The sequence below is a fragment of the Salmo salar genome, chromosome ssa16 (genome assembly GCF_905237065.1).
Source record: "Salmo salar chromosome ssa16, Ssal_v3.1, whole genome shotgun sequence".
Classification (NCBI taxonomy): domain Eukaryota; kingdom Metazoa; phylum Chordata; class Actinopteri; order Salmoniformes; family Salmonidae; genus Salmo; species Salmo salar.
Genome location: NC_059457.1, coordinates 83,756,793 through 83,777,015, shown reverse-complemented (window position 1 = coordinate 83,777,015; position 20,223 = coordinate 83,756,793). Strand labels below are relative to the sequence as shown.

The window sequence follows — 20,223 nt, the reverse complement described above, 5'->3', positions numbered from 1 at the left end:
GTTTCGTACACACACACACACACACACACACACACACACACACACACACACACACACACACACACACACACACACACACACACACAAAAAGTTATGTGAACCCTTTGGAATTACCTGGATTTCTGCATAAATTAGTCATAAAATTTGATCTGCTCTTCATCTAAGTCACAACAATAGATGAACATAGTCTGCTTAAACTAATAACACACAAATTATTGTATTTTTCTTGTATATATTGAATACATAATTGAAACATTCACAGTGTAGGTTGTAAAAAGTATGTGAACCCTTTGGAATTACCTGGATTTCTGCATAAATTAGTCATAAAATTTGATCTGATCTTCATCTAAGTCACAACAATAGATGAACACAGTGTGCTTAAACTAATAACACACCAATTATTGTATTTTTCTTGTATATATTGAATACATAATTAAAACATTCACAGTGTAGGTTGTAAAAAGTACGTGAACCCCTAGGTTAATGACTTCTCCAAAAGATAATTGGAGTCAGGAGTCAGCTAACCTGGAGTCCAATCAATGAGACGAGATTGGAGATGTTGGTTAGAGCTGCCCTGTCCTATAAAAAACACTCACAAAATGTGAGATTGCTATTCACAAGAAGCATTGCCTGATGTGAACCATGCCTCGAACAAGAGAGATCTCAGAAGACCTAATTGTTGACTTGCATAAAGCTGGAAAGGGTTAAAAAAGTATCTCTAAAAGCCTTGATGTTCATCAGTCCACGGTAAGACAAATTGTCTATAAATGGAGAAAGTTCAGTACTGTTGCTATTCTCCCTAGGAGTGGCCGTCCTGCAAAGATGACTGCAAGAGCACAGAGCAGAATGCTCAATGAGGTTAAGAAGAATCCTAGAGTGTCAGCTAAAGACTTACAGAAATCTCTGGAACATGCTAACATCTCTGTTGACGAGTCTATGATATGTAAAACACTAAACAAGAATGGTGTTCATGGGAGGACACCATGGAAGAAGCCACTGCTGTCCAAATAAACATTGCTGCACATCTGAAGTTTGCAAAAGAGCACTTGGATGTTCCACAGCGCTACTGGCAGAATATTCTGTGGACAGATGAAACTACAGTTGAGTTGTTTGGAAGGAAAACACAACACTATGTGTGGAGAAAAAAAGGCACATTGTTTGTGTGTTATTAGTTTAAGCAGACTGTGTTTGTCTATTGTTGTGACTTAGATGAAGATCAGATCAAATTTGATGACCAATTTATGTAGAAATCCAGGTCATTCCAAAGGGTTCACATACTTTTTCTTGCCACTGTACATACACACACACACACACACACATACATGCACACACATTCACACATACATACACACACTCACACATTCACACATACATACATACACACACATACATGCACCACAGGAGGTTGGTGACACCTTAATAGGGGAGGATGGGCTCGTGGTAATGTCTGGAGCGGAATCAGTGGAATGGTATCAAATACATCAAACACATGGTTTCCATGGTTTCCAGGTGTTTGATGTCATTCCATTCGCTCCGTTCCAGCCATTATTATGAGCCGTTCTCCCCTCAGCCTCCACTGGTATGCACACAAGTCCACATTCACACACACATATGAACTCACCACGTTGATGTCCACCAGGGGGAGTCGACATATGAACTCACCACGTTTATGTCCACGAGGGGGGGTCGACATATGAACTCACCACGTTGATGTCCACCAGGGGGGGTTTACCTATATGAACTCACCACGTCGATGTTTACCAGGGGGGGTCGACATATGAACTCACCACGTTGATGTCCACCAGGTGGGGTTTACCTATATGAACTCACCACGTTGATGTCCACCAGGGGGGGTCGATATATGAACTCACCACGTTGATGTCCACCAGGGGGTGCTCCACATATGAATTCACCACGTTGATGTCCACCAGGGGGTGCTCCACATATGAACTCACCACGTTGATGTCCACCAGGGGGTGCTCCACATATGAACTCACCACGTTGATGTCCACCAGGGGGTGCTCCACATATGAACTCACCACGTTGATGTCCACCAGGGGGTGCTCCACATATGAACTCACCACGTTTATGTCCACCAGGGGGTGCTCCACATATGAACTCACCACGTTTATGTCCACCAGGGGGTGCTCCACATATGAACTCACCACGTTGATGTCCACCAGGGGGTGCTCCACATATGAACTCACCACGTTTATGTCCACCAGGGGGTGCTCCACATATGAACTCACCACGTTTATGTCCACCAGGGGGTGCTCCACATATGAACTCACCACGTTGATGTCCACCAGGGGGGTGCTCCACATATGAACTCACCACGTCGATGTCCACCAGGGGGTGCTCCACATATGAACTCACCACGTTGATGTCCACCAGGGGGAGCTCCACATATGAACTCACCATGTTTATGTCCACCAGTGGGGGCTCGACCGACCCGCCCACTCTCAGCTCCAGAGATTTCATGTTCCTTAGGACTATCTGCAACACACACACCTCGTTAGACAAGCTCATCCATCATGACTATCTAGGTTTCTGAAATAATGACAGGTAAGACTAGAGGTTATTTAGGTTTCTGAAATAATGACAGGTAAGACTAGAGGTTATTTAGGTTTCTGAAATAATGACAGGTAAGACTAGAGGTTATTTATGTTTCTGAAATAATGACAGGTAAGACTAGAGGTTATTTAGGTTTCTGAAATAATGACAGGTAAGGCTAGAGGTTATTTAGGTTTCTGAAATAATGACAGGTAAGACTAGAGGTTATTTAGGTTTCTGAAATAATGACAGGTAAGACTAGAGGTTATTTAGGTTTCTGAAATAATGAGAGGTAAGACTAGAGGTTATTTATGTTTCTGAAATAATGACAGGTAAGACTAGAGGTTATTTAGGTTTCTGAAATAATGAGAGGTAAGACTAGAGGTTATTTAGGTTTCTGAAATAATGACAGGTAAGACTAGACGTTATTTAGGTTTCTGAAATAATGACAGGTAAGACTAGAGGTTATTTAGGTTTCTGAAATAATGACAGGTAAGACTAGAGGTTATTTAGGTTTCTGAAATAATGACAGGTAAGACTAGAGGTTATTTAGGTTTCTGAAATAATGAGAGGTAAGGCTAGAGGTTATTTAGGTTTCTGAAATAATGACAGGTAAGACTAGAGGTTATTTATGTTTCTGAAATAATGGCAGGTAAGACTAGAGGTTATTTAGGTTTCTGAAATAATGACAGGTAAGGCTAGAGGTTATTTAGGTTTCTGAAATAATGACAGGTAAGACTAGAGGTTATTTAGGTTTCTGAAATAATGAGAGGTAAGACTAGACGTTATTTAGGTTTCTGAAATAATGACAGGTAAGGCTAGAGGTTATTTAGGTTTCTGAAATAATGACAGGTAAGACTAGACGTTATTTAGGTTTCTGAAATAATGGCAGGTAAGACTAGAGGTTATTTGGGTTTCTGAAATAATGACAGGTAAGACTAGACGTTATTTAGGTTTCTGAAATAATGACAGGTAAGATTAGAGGTTATTTGACATACAGATACAGATCTTAAAACACTGAAGCTAATCTACTGTAGGTCTATATTGTCTTTCCACATGTTTGAGTCTGTATGATGTGGTGTGTGTTTGTAGAGGCTGTATGATGTGGTGTGTGTTTGTTGAGGCTGTATGATGTGGTGTGTGTTTGTACAGACTGTATGATGTGTTGTGTGTTTGTAGAGGCTGTATGATGTGGTGTGTGTTTGTAGAGGCTGTATGATGTGGTGTGTGTTTGTAGAGACTATGATGTGGTGTGTGTTTGTAGAGGCTGTATGATGTGCTGTGTGTTTGTAGAGGCTGTATGATGTGTTGTGTGTTTGTAGAGGCTGTATGATGTGTTGTGTGTTTGTACAGACTGTATGATGTGTTGTGTGTTTGTAGAGGCTGTATGATGTGGTGTGTGTTTGTAGAGGCTGTATAATGTGTGGTGTGTTTGTAGAGGCTGTATGATGTGGTGTGTGTTTGTAGAGGCTGTATGATGTGTTGTGTGTTTGTAGAGGCTGTATGATGTGTTGTGTGTTTGTAAAGGCTGTATGATGTGTTGTGTGTTTGTACAGACTGTATGATGTGTTGTGTGTTTGTAGAGACTGTATGATGTGTTGTGTGTTTGTAGAGGCTGTATGATGTGGTGTGTGTTTGTAGAGACTGTATGATGTGGTGTGTGTTTGTAGAGGCTGTATGATGTGCTGTGTGTTTGTAGAGGCTGTATGATGTGTTGTGTGTTTGTAGAGGCTGTATGATGTGCTGTGTGTTTGTAGAGGCTGTATGATGTGTTGTGTGTTTGTAGAGGCTGTATGATGTGTTGTGTGTTTGTAGAGGCTGTATGATGTGTTGTGTGTTTGTAGAGGCTGTATGATGTTGTGTGTGTTTGTAGAGGCTGTATGATGTTGTGTGTTTGTAGAGGCTGTATGATGCGTTGTGTGTTTGTAGAGGCTGTATGATGTGTTGTGTGTTTGTAGAGGCTGTATGATGTGTTGTGTGTTTGTAGAGACTTTATGATGTGTGGTGTGTTTGTACAGACTTTATGATATGTTGTGTGTCTGTTTCCTTCACCTCCACTCTGGTGTCAAACTTCATGACAGCTCCGGGGTTGAGGTGCACCTGGACCTCTGCCTGCCCCCCCACAGGAACCACACCCTCGGTGGGGGTCACCACCATGCCAGGCAGGGGGTACACGTCCAACACCTGATACACACACACACACGCTAAGCCTCTTTAAAACACACACACAAGTATAAATGGTACAGAGACCTGGCGTGGAGTGTGTACCTGGAAGTAGGCATGGTTGTGTCCTGTGTTGTGTAGCATTGCGGTCCTGACGGAGGGGAAGATGAGAGGTACTGATCCAAACACCAGACGTTTCTCAGCCAGCTGCACACTGGATGAACCAAGCTGGAGGGAGGGGAATGAGATCTCTCTCTACATTAACAATCACAGGAACCTCAACAACAGAAACACACAGACACACACACACACCTTGGCCACACATCGTAGCTGTACGGTGTTTCCCTGGTGAACACACAGGTCAAACTGTCCCTCCAGAGGAGAGCAGAAAGAGGGATGCCACATCACCTCACAGTCTAACTCCCTGTACGCCTCCACAGTACCTGGCAGAGAGAAGAGGAGGGAGAGAGAGAGAGGAGGGAGGGAGGGAGGGAGAGAAAGGGAGGGAGGGAGGGAGGGAGGGAGGGAGGGAGGGAGGGAGGGAGAGAGAGAAAGGGAGGGAGGGAGAGAGAGAGAGTTGGAGGGAGAGGGAGATAGGAGGGAGGGTGAGAGGGAGAGAAAGGGGGGGAGAGAGAGTTGGAGGGAGAGGGAGAGAAAGGGGGGGAGAGAGAGAGTTGGAGGGAGTGACAGATAGAGAGAGATATTAGAGACACATACATCCCCACACAGAACATATAGAAGACTAGACTACAGTACATCACCATACAGTACATATAGAAGACTAGACTACAGTACATATAGAAGACTAGACTACAGTACATCACCATACAGTACATATAGAAGACTAGACTACAGTACATCACCATACAGTACATATAGAAGACTAGACTACAGTACATATAGAAGACTAGACTACAGAACATATAGAAGACTAGACTACAGTACATATAGAAGAAGACTAGACTACAGAACATATAGAAGACTAGACTACAGAACATATAGAAGACTAGACTACAGTACATATAGAAGACTAGACTACAGTACATATAGAAGACTAGACTACAGTACATCACCATACAGTACATATAGAAGACTAGACTACAGAACATATAGAAGACTAGACTACAGTACATATAGAAGACTAGACTACAGTACATCACCATACAGTACATATAGAAGACTAGACTACAGAACATATAGAAGACTAGACTACAGTACATATAGAAGACTAGACTACAGTACATATAGAAGACTAGACTACAGTACATCACCATACAGAACATATAGAAGACTAGACTACAGTACATATAGAAGACTAGACTACAGAACATATAGAAGACTAGACTACAGTACATATAGAAGACTAGACTACAGTACATATAGAAGACTAGACTACAGTACATCACCATACAGAACATATAGAAGACTAGACTACAGTACATATAGAAGACTAGACTACAGTACATCACCATACAGTACATATAGAAGACTAGACTACAGTAGTGTGTAGTTTTGATAAGGCCCAGAGCAGCAGCCTACCTGTGGCTGGGCGTATGGAGAAGGCCATGCTCGTCTCTGTGATGACGGGCCTCCAGGTGAAGTCAGCCGGGTGGTTCCTGGGGTTGACCAGGGTCACAGCACCCCTGTAGCCCGACTGGGCCAGGTAGCTGGGGGATGGGGACAGGACCACCTGGCTCTGGGACAGCTGGAGGACCACAGGGACCAGCTGGGACTGAACCAGGACATGGCTCCGGTGATGACTATTCACCGTGTAAGAGATTGACCTGGGAGAGGGAGATGGAATCTACCAGTCAACTGTCAGCCAGTCAGTCAGTCAGTTAATCAATCAATAAGAATTGGGCTCGATTTGGTTTGTCAATGATCAATTTAGGAAACCTTTATATATTAAGAGAGAGAGAGAAAGAGCGAGAGAGAGAGAGAGAGAGAGAGAGAGAGAGCGCGAGACAGAGACAGACAACCAGCCACACACACAGTGACTAACTTGTGGAACTTTCCCAGCTTGGTGCTCTCTAAGATGAGGGGCAGGGTGGCTCTGGAGAGGGGGGGCAGGACGTGGGACGGGGCTGGAGCGCTGCAGCTCAGGACAGCAGTCTAACTCCAGCTGCACCCACACATACACCTGCAGGTTGTTCACCAGGTCCAGGTTCCTCACACACACTGAGGCCACACACACCTCACCAAAATCTATTGAGGACGGGCCTGGAGGGGGAGGAGGGGGAGGAGGGGAAACCAAACTCTGATTCACATCTTTAAAATGCTCATTTTGTGAATATTCTCTTCATCAGCCATGGTAGGGACAAGAGGGCTTAAGATTCCTAATGCAAACAATGACTGCATGCGCTTCTCACCTATGACTACTTGGTGGAGCTGCTGAACTGTTAGGGTGCGGCTGCAGTCAGCCACTTCCTGGTTGGTGGAGGGTAGTCCATTGATGCCCTCTGTCACCTGGACAACAGAGGGTCAAAGTGTCAGAGGAATTCCATACATTCAGGCAGGAAAGACCAGATATAGAATGATAGAGACAGAGGAATTCCATACAGTCAGGCAGGAAACACCAGATATAGAATGATAGAGACAGAGGAATTCCATACAGTCAGGCAGGAAACACCAGATATAGAATGATAGAGACAGAGGAATTCCATACAGGCAGGAAACACCAGATATAGAATGATAGAGACAGAGGAATTCCATACAGGCAGGAAACACCAGATATAGAATGATAGAGACAGAGGAATTCCATACAGTCAGGCAGGAAACACCAGATATAGAATGATAGAGACAGAGGAATTCCATACAGTCAGGCAGGAAACACCAGATATAGAATGATAGAGACAGAGGAATTCCATACAGTCAGGCAGGAAACACCAGATATAGAATGATAAAGTGGGGGGATTGCATAGGCTAAAACAGGTAACTGTACACTTTAGAGGACCCATGCAAAATGGTTTACCAGAGACTTTAAACACCCTGCTTTACCTGCCATACCTGTCTGAATCTGGACCTGGTCTCCATGGCAGCCGGCATACAGGTGGTCAATAGCTGGCTATGTCCCTGGTCGATGCTCCGCCCCTCCTGGCTGTGATTGGACTCCAGGTCCCTCAGAGAGAGCTGGGGGGTGAGGAGTCCTGCGGCAGGCCGGAGCCCAATGTCTATGTCGTCCTCCACCTCGCCATGCAGCCTGAGCATACATGGAAAACATCGTCAGATACCGCCTTGTTGTCAGCCTACAGCACATATTGAGGGGATTTGATTAAACTGGCCAGGTTGCACTGGGGTATGGCCGTCACGTGACTGGTTGAAGCGGGTGAGGGAGACGCGCTCTGCTCAAATGGAACAGCAATCTGCATCGCCCGGTCATATTATTAACAAGTCAGCATGATGCATCGTTCAGAAACATCTCTTTTTCAGCAAATACAGTATATGTTTGAACTTTCAAACTGGTTTTCATTGGGAAGGCAGATAAATCCTTTTTATCAAAAGAGAAGAGTAGAGTGCCAGATTAATCAGGTCCCCTCATAGGTAGACTTTTTAGAAGGGGAGTGGCTAGGACCGAGCTTTGGAAAGGGGGGAGGGATGGATTTGTCAGTTTCAGTTTACAGTTTCGTTCTTGCTTAAAATGTTGAACCCACTAAGCATTTACCGTCAGGCGACGTCTTTTGGACTTTAGATTTTTTGGTACGGCTGTCTTTTTCAGGTATTTTTTGTGGTGCGGTCTGGACCGGCCTTGATTTCAACATCCCACTGATTTCGATTTTTGATCCGGTCTGGACAAAATTTGAACCATTCCATAGACATCTATGTTTGGTTCAGATTTGGTCCAGTCCAGCCTTGATTTGACCCCAAAAAACAAGTCTATGACTGATTCAGATTTGGTCCAGTCTAGTCTAGACTGGACCAAAACTGAACCAATCATAGATATTGGACATCACAGTATTTTATTTATTTTAACCTTTATTTAACTAGGCAAGTCAGTTAAGAACAAATTCTTATTTACAATGACGGCCTACCCCGGCCAAACCTAAACGCAAACGACTCTGGGCCAACTGTGCGCCGCCCTATGGGACTCCCAATCACGACCGGTTGTGATACAGCCTGAAATTGAACCAGGGTCTGTAGTGACACCTCTAACTCTGAGATGCAGTGCCTTAGACCCCTGCACCACTCAGGAGCACAGTACAGTACAGTAAAGTAAAGTAGAGCACAGTACAGTACAGTAGCGCACAATACAGTACAGTACATGTACTCTATTCTACTCAACTAAACTGTACTCTATAGTACTTTACTGAATAAAACTCAACAGTCCTGTACCATACCATACCATACTCTACTGTACTCTACTGTACTGTAATGTGATTTTCAAACGTGTGAAACAGCCTAGACGTCTATGATTCGTTCAGATTTGGATCTGGTCTGCACTGAGCAAATTTGTACTTGTTTGGGGGGCGGATCTCGTTCAAATAATACCCAGCATGCTTTGCAAGTGTTTGTTTTAAACATTTACATTTTGGTCATTCAGCAGACGCTCTTATCCAGAGCGACTGGCAGTCAGTGCATTCAATTAAGGTAGATAAAGAACAACATATCACAGTCATAGCAGGAAACATTTTTAAAAATGTGTAACCGTTACTGAGAATGTTATTGTAGTTGAAGTGGTCTGTTGGTTCATTCTATATGTTAGATTATTTTGAACATCATTGCTGCCAGTTTTAAAGCTTTTGAAAAATCTAACAGAAGTGAATGTGACTGATGAGAGCAATAATAAATCACATTCTTCAGTTGGCTCCTTATTCCTATTTTATTGTGATACACAGTCACACTTACCTCATTGATAATGTACAGTATGTGCAGAAATTTGTACATAGAATCAATGACTGAAAAATACATGCACGTATTTTCAAAGTCTGTAAATTCCGTTTTTTCAACATCTAGAAAATACGCATTTTCAACGTCCGAAAATAAGACGTTTCTTCGACATCCGACATGAAGTGCTTTGAAAGGCTGGTCATGGCTCACATCAACACCATTATCCCAGAAACCTTAGACCCACTCCAATTTGCATACCGCACCAACAGATCCACAGATGATGCAATCTCTATTGCACTCCACACTGCCCTTTCCCACCTGGACAAAAGGAACACCTATGTGAGAATGCTATTCATTGACTACAGCTCAGTGTTCAACACCATAGTGCCCTCAAAGCTCATCAATAAGCTAAGGACCCTTGGACTAAACACCTCCCTCTGCAACTGGATCCTGGACTTCCTGACCGGCCGCCCCCAGGTGGTAAGGGTAGGTAACACATCCGCCATGCTGATCATCAACATGGGGGCCCCTCAGGGGTGCGTGCTCAGTCCCCTCCTGTACTCCCTGTTCACTCATGACTGCACGGCCAGGCACAACTCCAACACCATCATTAAATTTGCAGATGACACAACAGTGGTAGGCCTGATCACCGACAACGATGAGACAGCCTATAGGGAGGAGGTCAGAGACGTGACCGTGTGGTGCCAGGACAACAACCTCTCCCTCAACGTGATCAAGACAAAGGAGATGATTGTGGACTCCAGGAAAAGGAGGAACGAGCCCGCCCCCATTCTCATTGATGGGGCTGTAGTGGAGCAGGTTGAGAGCTTCAATTTCTTTGGCGTCCACATCACCAACAAACTAACATGGTCCAGGCACACCAAGACAGTCGTGAAGAGGGCACGACAAAACCTATTCCCCCCTCAGGAGACTGAAAAGATTTGGCATGGTCCTCAGATTCTCAAAAGGTTTTACAGCTGCACCATCGAGAGCATCCTGACGGGTTGCATCACCTCCCTCCTTCTTCTACGCTGCTGCTACTCTCTGTTATTATCTATGCATAGGCACTTTAATAACTCTACCTACATGTACATATTACCTCAGTTACCTCGACACGGGTGCCCCCACACATTGACTCTGTACCACTACCCCTTGTATATAGCCCCGCTATTGTTATTTACTGCTGCTCTTTAATTATTTGTTATTCTTATCTCTTTTTGGGGGGGGGGGTATTTTCTTAAAACTGCATTGTTGGTTAAGGGCTTGTAAGTAAGCATTTCACTGTAAGATCTACACCTGTTGTATTCGGCGCATGTGACAAATACAATTTGAAGACGCATTTTCAGCACCTGAAATGCGTGTAATGTCAAGTCTTTTCAGTGTCGTTTTGCTTACTGGGTAGCTCTTTGGTTGTGGGTGCCAAGATTATAACATACAGAACACACATCCCACTCTGTCTACCTCGCAGTGGTTTTCTGCAAGCGTGTCTTTCGCAGGCCCCTGATGAAGGCTAGGTAGTGATCTCTGTGTCTCTGTCTCTGCTGCTTCTCCTCCTCCGTGAAGGAAAAGTCAGGGTCCACGTAGCGGTAACGCTCCACCCCCGTGAAGATGGTCCTGGGTGGAGGGAGAGAGGATATAAACAGTTCATAAGAGTTCATAGGCAGAACATAGGGGCTACATAGGACTTTACAGAACATAGGGGCTACATAGGACTTTAAAGAACATAGGGGCTACATAGGACTTTAGAGAACATAGCGGCTACATAGGACTTTACAGAACATAGGGGCTACATAGGTCTTTAGAGAACATAGGGGCTACATAGGACTTTAGATAACATAGGGGCTACATAGGACTTTAGAGAACATAGGGGCTACATAGGACTTTACAGAACATAGGGGCTACATAGGACTTTAGAGAACATGGGGCTACATAGGTCTTTACAGAACATAGGGGCTACATAGGACTTTAGAGAACATAGGGGCTACATAGGTCTTTAGAGAACATAGGGGCTACATAGGTCTTTACAGAACATAGGGGCTACATAGGACTTTAGAGAACATAGGGGCTACATAGGACTTTAGAGAACATAGGGGCTACATAGGACTTTACAGAACATAGGGGCTACATAGGACTTTAGAGAACATAGGGGCTACATAGGTCTTTACAGAACATAGGGGCTACATAGGACTTTACAGAACATAGGGGCTACATAGGTCTTTAGAGAACATAGGGGCTACATAGGACTTTACAGAACATAGGGGCTACATAGGTCTTTAGAGAACATAGGGGCTACATAGGACTTTACAGAACATAGGGGCTACATATGACTTTACAGAACATAGGGGCTACATAGGACTTTTGAGAACATAGGGGCTACATAGGACTTTAGAGAACATAGGGGCTACATTGGACTTTACAGAACATAGGGGCTACATAGGACTTTAGAGAACATAGGGGCTACATAGGTCTTTAGAGAACATAGGGGCTACATAGGACTTTACAGAACATAGGGGCTACATAGGACTTTACAGAACATAGGGGCTACATAGGACTTTAGAGAACATAGGGGCTACATAGGTCTTTAGAGAACATAGGGGCTACATAGGACTTTACAGAACATAGGGGCTACATATGACTTTACAGAACATAGGGGCTACATAGGACTTTAGAGAACATAGGGGCTACATAGGACTTTAGAGAACATAGGGGCTACATTGGACTTTACAGAACATAGGGGCTACATAGGACTTTAGAGAACATAGGGGCTACATAGGTCTTTAGAGAACATAGGGGCTACATAGGTCTTTAGAGAACATAGGGGCTACATAGGACTTTACAGAACATAGGGGCTACATAGGACTTTACAGAACATAGGGGCTACATAGGACTTTAGAGAACATAGGGGCTACATAGGTCTTTAGAGAACATAGGGGCTACATAGGACTTTACAGAACATAGCTCTTTACAGGAACACGGATGCAAATTGTAAACCAACTGCGCTGACTGCCCAGACATCTGGTCACTTTAATAATGCCACTTTAATAATGTTTACATATCTTGCATTACTCATCTCATATGTATATACTGTATCTTATACCATCTATTGCATCTTGCCTATGACACTCGGTCATCGCTCATCCATATATTTATATGTACATATTCTTAGTCCATCCCTTTACTTAGATTTGTGTGTATTAGGTAGTTGTTGTGGAATTGTTAGATATTACTGCACTGTTGGAACTAGAAGCACAAGCATTTCGCTACACTCACATTAACATCTGCTAACCATGTGTATGTGACCAATACAATTTGATTTGATCTGATCTGGAGTTCCAGTAGGTCCCTGCAAACCTGACTGCACTGATACTATTTCCATCATTACTATTAGTAGCACTGATACTATTTCCATCATTACTATTAGTAGCACTGATACTATTTCCATCATTACTATTAGTAGTACTGATACTATTTCCATCATTACTATTAGTAGCACGGATACTATTTCCATCATTACTATTAGTAGTACTGATACTATTTCCATCATTACTATTAGTAGTACTGATACTATTTCTATCATTACTATTAGTACTACTGATACTATTACCATCATTACTATTAGTAGCACTGATACCATTTCCATCATTACTATTAGTAGTACTGATACTATTACCATCATTAGTATTAGTAGCACTGATACTATTTCCATCATTACTATTAGTAGTACTGATACTATTACCATCAATACTATTAGTAGCACTGATACTATTTCCATCATTACTATTAGTAGTACTGATACTATTTCCATCATTACTATTAGTAGTACTGACACCATTTCCATCATTACTATTAGTAGTACTGATACTATTTCCATTAGTAGTACTGATACTATTTCCATTAGTAGTACTGATACTATTTCCATCATTACTATTAGTAGTACTGATACTATTTCCATCATTACTATTAGTAGTACTGATACCATTTCCATCATTACTATTAGTAGTACTGATACTATTTCCATTAGTAGTACTGATACTATTTCCATTAGTAGTACTGATACTATTTCCATCATTACTATTAGTAGTACTGATACCATTACCATCATTACTATTAGTAGTACTGATTCTATTTCCATCATTACTATTAGTAGTACTGATACGTCTCTGGAATGGGTCACAGGGTGCCATGGCAGATACTCTATAACTGCCAGTATAACTCAGATGACCTGTAGGTGGTGTCTGGAGAGGCAGGGCGGATGCTGCAGGCCCTGTCGTTGGGGAAGGCCAGTAGCTCTCGCTGGCTACCGTCTAGACTCTGGTTCCTACGGTGGCTCTGGCTCTGACCGTGGCTGTGGAGCCGGGTCTTAGCCGTGCTGAGGACAGCTGCCCGCACCAATCCCACACACCTGCCCAGCTCACTGGAGGGCACCCGGGCATACTGGCCTGTCTCATTGGTCACAGCCGGGGTGATTCCTGATACATCACAGACAAAACAATGAATGGGTGGGTCCAAAAACAGGTTGAAGATAGAATGCCAGACAATACTTTGAAGAACTATACAGTATAGGAAGGAGATCAGTGGACAGGGCAGTGAGGGGTTCAGTGTGAACTATACAGTATAGGAAGGAGATCAGTGGACAGGGCAGTGAGGGGTTCAGTGTGAACTATACAGTATAGGAAGGAGATCAGTGGACAGGGCTGTGAGGGGTTCAGTGTGAACTATACAGTATAGGAAGGAGATCAGTGGACAGGACAGTGAGGGGTTCAGTGTGAACTATACAGTATAGGAAGGAGATCAGTGGACAGGACAGTGAGGGGTTCAGTGTGAACTATACAGTATAGGAAGGAGATCAGTGGACAGGGCAGTGAGGGGTTCAGTGTGAACTATACAGTATAGGAAGGAGATCAGTGGACAGGACAGTGAGGGGTTCAGTGTGAACTATACAGTATAGGAAGGAGATCAGTGGACAGGACAGTGAGGGGTTCAGTGTGAACTATACAGTATAGGAAGGAGATCAGTGGACAGGGCAGTGAGGGGTTCAGTGTGAACTATACAGTATAGGAAGGAGATCAGTGGACAGGACAGTGAGGGGTTCAGTGTGAACTATACAGTATAGGAAGGAGATCAGTGGACAGGACAGTGAGGGGTTCAGTGTGAACTATACAGTATAGGAAGGAGATCAGTGGACAGGGCAGTGAGGGGTTCAGTGTGAACTATACAGTATAGGAAGGAGATCAGTGGACAGGACAGTGAGGGGTTCAGTGTGAACTATACAGTATAGGAAGGAGATCAGTGGACAGGGCAGTGAGGGGTTCAGTGTGAACTATACAGTATAGGAAGGAGATCAGTGGACAGGACAGTGAGGGGTTCAGTGTGAACTATACAGTATAGGAAGGAGATCAGTGGACAGGACAGTGAGGGGTTCAGTGTGAACTATACAGTATAGGAAGGAGATCAGTGGACAGGACAGTGAGGGGTTCAGTGTGAACTATACAGTATAGGAAGGAGATCAGTGGACAGGGCAGTGAGGGGTTCAGTGTGAACTATACAGTATAGGAAGGAGATCAGTGGACAGGGCAGTGAGGGGTTCAGTGTGAACTATACAGTATAGGAAGGAGATCAGTGGACAGGACAGTGAGGGGTTCAGTGTGAACTATACAGTATAGGAAGGAGATCAGTGGACAGGGCAGTGAGGGGTTCAGTGTGAACTATACAGTATAGGAAGGAGATCAGTGGACAGGGCAGTGAGGGGTTCAGTGTGAACTATACAGTATAGGAAGGAGATCAGTGGACAGGGCAGTGAGGGGTTCAGTGTGAACTATACAGTATAGGAAGGAGATCAGTGGACAGGGCAGTGAGGGGTTCAGTGTGAACTATACAGTATAGGAAGGAGATCAGTGGACAGGGCAGTGAGGGGTTCAGTGTGAACTATACAGTATAGGAAGGAGATCAGTGGACAGGACAGTGAGGGGTTCAGTGTGAACTATACAGTATAGGAAGGAGATCAGTGGACAGGGCAGTGAGGGGTTCAGTGTGAACTATACAGTATAGGAAGGAGATCAGTGGACAGGACAGTGAGGGGTTCAGTGTGCCGGCTGTGTGCAGGTGGTGGTGTTGGGTCTCACCAGGGTTGAGTTTGGGTGTTGCGCATGCGGTCTGCGCCCGGCAAACGGCTGACAGGTGCAGGGTGACGGTGTGGAAGCTGCGGAGGCGGAGCTTGATGGAGGAGGGCCCCAGGTGTACCACCTGACCCAGCACCTCCAGCACCTGTTTCACCTTGAACGTTCCCATCTGGTGGGGGGTGAAGGACAGCACCATGTCCTAGACAAAAACACAGATCAATGATTCTGATCAGCTTTCTTTCAGACTCAGGGAGGATATCGAGGCTATTGATAGTTCATCCTCTCTGTCTGTTCTGTCAGAGAGGATGCTGGGAGGAGACTGGGGTTGTCTCCAAAATGGCTCCTTATTTCCTATATAATGTCCAACTTTAGGGCCCAGCCACTCTGTATAGTGGACTAGTTTCCTCTGGCCAAAATAAGGAGCCATCTGAGCCTGGACCAGGGTTGTCTACCTGGCTTTGCCCTGGGGAGATGGTCCCACTAGGAGGGTCACTGATGAAGTTGACCATCTGTCTACCTGGCTTTGCCCTGGGGAGATGGTCCCACTAGGAGGGTCACTGATGAAGTTGACCATCTGTCTACCTGGCTTTGCCCTGGGGAGATGGTCCCACTAGGAGGGTCACTGATGAAGTTGACCATCTGTCTACCTGGCTTTGCCCTGGGGAGATGGTCCCACTAGGAGGGTCGCTGATGAAGTTGACCATCTGTCTACCTGGCTTTGCCCTGGGGAGATGGTCCCACTAGGAGGGTCGCTGATGAAGTTGACCATCTGTCTACCTGGCTTTGCCCTGGGGAGATGGTCCCACTAGGAGGGTCGCTGATGAAGTTGACCATCTGTCTACCTGGCTTTGCCCTGGGGAGATGGTCCCACTAGGAGGGTCACTGATGAAGTTGACCATCTGTCTACCTGGCTTTGCCCTGGGGAGATGGTCCCACTAGGAGGGTCGCTGATGAAGTTGACCATCTCTGTCTACCTGGCTCTGCCCTGGGGAGATGGTCCCACTAGGAGGGTCGCTGATGAAGTTGACCATCTGTCTACCTGGCTTTGCCCTGGGGAGATGGTCCCACTAGGAGGGTCACTGATGAAGTTGACCATCTGTCTACCTGGCTCTGCCCTGGGGAGATGGTCCCACTAGGAGGGTCACTGATGAAGTTGACCATCTGTCTACCTGGCTTTGCCCTGGGGAGATGGTCCCACTAGGAGGGTCACTGATGAAGTTAACCATCTGTCTACCTGGCTTTGCCCTGGGGAGATGGTCCCACTAGGAGGGTCACTGATGAAGTTGACCATCTGTCTACCTGGCTTTGCCCTGGAGAGATGGTCCCACTAGGAGGGTCACTGATGAAGTTGACCATCTGTCTACCTGGCTTTGCCCTGGGGAGATGGTCCCACTAGGAGGGTCACTGATGAAGTTGACCATCTGTCTACCTGGCTTTGCCCTGGGGAGATGGTCCCACTAGGAGGGTCACTGATGAAGTTGGCCATCTTTCGGAACTTGAAGGTGACAGGGAGTAGAGGGGAAAGGTTGTGGAGCACACACAGGATGTCCACACGCTCTCCCATAAGGCACTGCTGGAAGTTGAAGCTGTGGCCGGGGCTGGGCACCAGGGAGGGCTGAGCCAGTCACCGCCAGCTCCACACAGTAACCTGGGGGTAGAAGTCAGGGCTTAGAGGTCAGAGAGGTCAACATTTCTGTTATAGCTGTTGTACACATGTCAGTCAGTATCCCTCACGGCTCATGGCTTCAATTGTTGTTTTTACTAACGATGTAATATACATTATTGTATTGCAGCATATTGTTCCTGCTATTGGTAAGGAACTGATTGAGGCTTGCTGTACCATTGTGGGGAAGTACAGTGGAGTGCTGCTGGTGGTTGAAGCCATCTTTACTTCCCAAAGTCTGAAACTTGAGGAAGAGTGAGTAGTCTTGTTTACTGGCTGCTGCTGAGGCCCCACTGGTCTTCTGCTCCTCCCTGCTCCTTCTGAAGAACAGAACAACCATTATATACTGCCTGTTATAATATCTTTATACACATTTATACCCCCACATAGACACACACACACACAAAGGAGGGCTGTATACCTTCTGCTGATAGGACGGAAGCAGACCCACAGAGTGGTTTTGTCGTAGGGTCTCAGTCGTCCCTCGTTGGGCACACAGGCGATCACAGTGGAGGGATCCACAGGGGGGGTGGCCCTGTTACGAATACTCCTGTCTAGCAGCGCTGTGTCTGTACTCCTCTGGAGGTCAAAGCCCTGATGAAACACACACACACACACACACACACACACACACACACACACACACACACACACACACACACACACACACACAGACACAGACAGACACACACAGACACAGACAGACACACACACACACACAAACAGACACACACAGACAGACACAGACACACACAGACAGACACACACACACAGACACACACACAGACAGACACAAACACACAGACACACACACACACACAGACACACACACACACACACACAAACACACAGACACACACACACACAGCAATACAAAAGTGTATCAGGCTTAACGATAGGGATCTAAAAACACAGTTTAGTTGCACTTCAGTGTGAAATATGTCAAAAAAATGTATTTAACATTATTTTACCAGGTACATTGACTGAGAACACATTCTCATTTACAGCAACGACCTGAGGAATAGTTACAGGGGAGAGGAGGGGGAAATTAATGAGACAATTGTAAACTGGGGATGATTAGGTGGCCATGATGGTATGAAGACCAGATTTGGAATTTAGCCAGGACACCGGGGTTAACACCCCTACTTGTACGATAAGTGCCATGGGATCTTTAGTGACCACAGAGAGTCAGGACACCCTTTTAACATCCCATCCGAAAGAGGGCAATGTCCCCAATCACTGCCCTGGGGCGTTGGGGCATTTATTTAGACCAGAGGAAAGGGTACCTCCTACTGGCCCTCCAACACCACTTCCAGCAGCATCTGGTCTCCCATCCAGGGACGTGTGTCTGTGTTTTCTCTCTGTGTGCGTTGGTGCATGTGTGTGCGTACCACTTCTGTCCCTGAAGCATCATCCTGCAGCACCACCATCCAGTCGCAGGCCTGTGGTCCATTGTTCACCAGAACCACCTTTTCCACCCGGGATGTCCCAAAGAAGACGGGTCCGAAACGGAGGCAGGACAACCTCTCCCCCTCTAGGTCCTGGAGCTCCAGGCTCTGCTCCAAAACATCAGCCCTGATCTTCAGGACCACGTCCTTACTGTTCTGCAGCTTCACCCTGAGAGAAAGGGAAGGAGGGAACTCAATAAACACACACAAAATGCACAAACAAAGAACCATAAGTAACACTAAGCAGAATAAGGTGGAGTGTTTGAGATGATGTTCAACAGTCTCTAGTTTCTTTACTGGGCCTCCTCTCTGACCCTCGTGGGTCTGTCAGTGCAGAGTTCCACCTTCAGCCACTGGGTTGTGCCAGGCTGCAGGACGCCACTGCTGGGAGAGAGCCTGATGGACTGGTCTCCATCATACAGCACCTGAAAAGCTCCTTCAACAAGGCCAAGGGCATGAACAGCAAACAATTAATATAACAATAAGAAAAATACTATAAAAAAATCAACTAGATTACTGCAAATGTCAACTAAAATCAATCAAAGCAAGTTTACAGAAGTGGGTTCAATGGGAGAGGCAAAAGCATAATACCTGGAGCAGATCCCTGATTGGTCAATTCCACCACTTTGCTGATCACCTGACTGTTTGCCATCACAGAGCCGAAATCAGCGAGAGATTCCATGGAGAGAGAACACGGTGGGGAGAACCTGCAGGAAAGCCTGAAGATTGCATTATCCCGCTAATGCCTAGGCACATGTCTGGTGGAACCCGAGAAAGCTATTACATGAATGAGTTATGTTATAGCAGGTGTATATATGACTCTACTTACGCTAAGAGGGGGATCTCCATGGCTTTGTCTTCCAGGACAAGGAGCAGACGGTCACAGACATCCTCATCTTTCTCAGGCCTGACCTCTAGAGTGCCACTCAGGGACAATCCAGCAGCAATGGGGGTTTCTGTGTTTGTCACCCTGAATTTGAACAGCTTGAGTGGTAGGACAACGGGTTGATAAAATTAAAGAAGAGAGGGGCAGGGCAGTACGAAGAGTGGAAGTAACAAAAGTGTATAATAATGTATTGCATCAATCAAAATGAGTTTATAAATTAGAATAGGACAAAAGCGCAATGAAAACTAAGCACAAGTTGCTCTAAACTTTACTAACGTGTTACACCCAGAGACAGCTGACAGGCAGCACTGCAGAAAGGATTTCACCTTTGATGTGGGTTCAGGCAGTCTCATTATTTTCGAGGTAATTCCAGTGTTGGTCACCGTGACAGTGGTCTTGTAAACCTTCCCTGCTTTTACGTCGGTAAACTCAACAACCGGGGGATTAATTCTAACATAATTCGTTGCCATATTGTTATAGCTAAAAGTTGAGAGACTAATAGCAAAATTCGACGGCTTATCCCAGTTCAGGTTTTGGTCCTACGTTATCCATGAAATCGGCTTCCTT

At 45.2% G+C, this 20,223-nt stretch overlaps 1 pseudogene; it reads right to left on the bottom strand.

Moving 5' to 3' along the window:
• Nucleotides 1-1,826: 1,826 nt before the first annotated feature.
• Nucleotides 1,827-20,223, bottom strand: LOC106593338 (cilia- and flagella-associated protein 47-like; annotated as a pseudogene).